Source organism: Nycticebus coucang, chromosome 16 (genome assembly GCF_027406575.1).
Source record: "Nycticebus coucang isolate mNycCou1 chromosome 16, mNycCou1.pri, whole genome shotgun sequence".
Taxonomy (NCBI): Eukaryota; Metazoa; Chordata; class Mammalia; order Primates; family Lorisidae; genus Nycticebus; species Nycticebus coucang.
The window spans coordinates 21486333-21488194 of record NC_069795.1 but is presented as its reverse complement, the minus strand read 5'-3'; the positions used below and the strand labels follow the sequence as shown (position 1 = coordinate 21488194).

Here is a 1862-nt window from a genome sequence, read left to right as displayed (position 1 = left end):
CATATAGGTAAATGAAATTATATGCACATCTGATAATTTTGTGAAAAATTTGATTGAATATATTTAATGCCTGAGATAAATTTTGATAAAATAATATATACTGATGTTCATGCAAAAATCAACAGGACATAAAAATGCCTTGGAGGTAGAGGTCCTCTTGCTCAACTACACAGTTTTTTCTGACTAACCTGCAGATGCGAGCTTTTTCATTCTTTTTTTTTTTTTAATTCTATAGCTCTTTGCATTATTTTGAAGTTCTTACCATCTCCACCCTTTTTATTCATATAGCAATTATGTAGATTTCTAAGTATGCAAAGATCCAGAGAACTTCCATGAACTCCTTTCTACTTCCTTCTGGTCAGGTTGTCTTGGTGCTTACAGAATGTTAGACTTCATTTATTTGTGTTGCTATTATTTTCTTTTGTTTAGTTTTTCCTTGATTCAGAGAAAATAAAAGGCTAGACAGGAAAGATATTGGCTCTGAATCACAACTGCCAAATAGACAGGTAGGTCATGACCACCATGACCACTGTTTTACTGGTGAACAAGTTCCCACATAACAGAGTTTGACACAGAGAGAGGTAAGATGGCTCAAACTATTTCCCTATGTCGTTGGGCCCATCTAACTTCTATACACTCAGAAGATAGAATGTTCTTTGCAGTCAATGTGTTTCTTATTTTAGGTAATTTTCATGCTGACACTTGCATTTGGTTTATCTTTTGCCCTTACCAATGTAGTGAACTGTTCTCTGCTCCCTGTTAACTCAAAGATAGTGTATGCTGATAAAAGTGTATGCATAGAGAAAAATAACAGAAGTCCTTCTAAATAACCAAGGGATTTATTTAAAGTAATGTCTGGTGCTTACTTTGGCAGCACATATAGTAAAATTGGAATGATACAGAGAAGATTAGCATGGCCTCTGCCCAAAGATGACAAGCAAATTCAAAAAAAAAAATAAAATAATGTCTGGTGTTTGTTACTACAGAGTGTAATGTATTTATGTTACTAACATGTGAATATGGCACACCCCTATTGGATTTTGGGAAGCTATCTGATATGAAGAAGGAAAAGCAAAGCTCAGAAACTCAGGAACAGCCTCTGTACACCATTCAGTGACCTTGCAAGACATAAGCCCAAGAATCTGGATGCCCAATGTTATAAGCTTAAGTACTGAATAATCTAAGTGATTAGAAGTATTTTAAATAATTAATTAATTAGGGGTAGGGTATAAGGCGGGGATTATCTGACATAATGAAAATTGACTTTGGAGTATTGCACACGTGCAAAGGTTTTGATAAGCTCAGGTAGCCAGTTCTAAGGCATATGACGTTTCTGGGGCTGTAGGTTTCTGGGCAAGGCTACACATAAAATACCAAAATGGTTCCCCACATGGCTGAAGTTGCTGCTGCTCTTTGTGGAGAGTTCGTCTGTGGAGGTTTATTTGAGTGATACAGGTGGCCCGTTCTATGTAAGTCATTTCCACTAAATCCTTAAAATATTTGTGATAAATTGTTGTGATAAATTATCATTTACTAATTTAAATTTTCTAAATATTCACTTTAATATGACAGAAGATATACCTAACCCACATCATATTTTAATCAGGACCTCCATCTTTATGGAGCCAGAGGAGATTTTGGAGAACATCAACATGTTCTCTTTAACCTCTGCTGATGGGTATTTATTTCTAAACATTTTACCCATGATCCTCAAAGGCAATTGATTCGCAAACTTGCCGCTACATCCGTAGAATATTAATAGCATGTCTTGAATTTGCTCTGATTATTGGAATGATCATGAGATTTCAAAATGCTTGAAAGCATGTTCTTTCTCTGAAATTTTCCTAAGCCTCACTTATGTA

General features: G+C 35.2%; 1 non-coding gene across 1 annotated transcript; it reads left to right on the top strand.

Moving 5' to 3' along the window:
• The first annotated feature begins 858 nt into the window (after nt 1–858).
• Nucleotides 859–965, top strand: LOC128568223 (U6 spliceosomal RNA). Its single transcript, XR_008375045.1, has one exon. It is a non-coding gene; the product is annotated as a U6 spliceosomal RNA (small nuclear RNA).
• The last annotated feature ends 897 nt before the right edge of the window (nt 966–1862 follow it).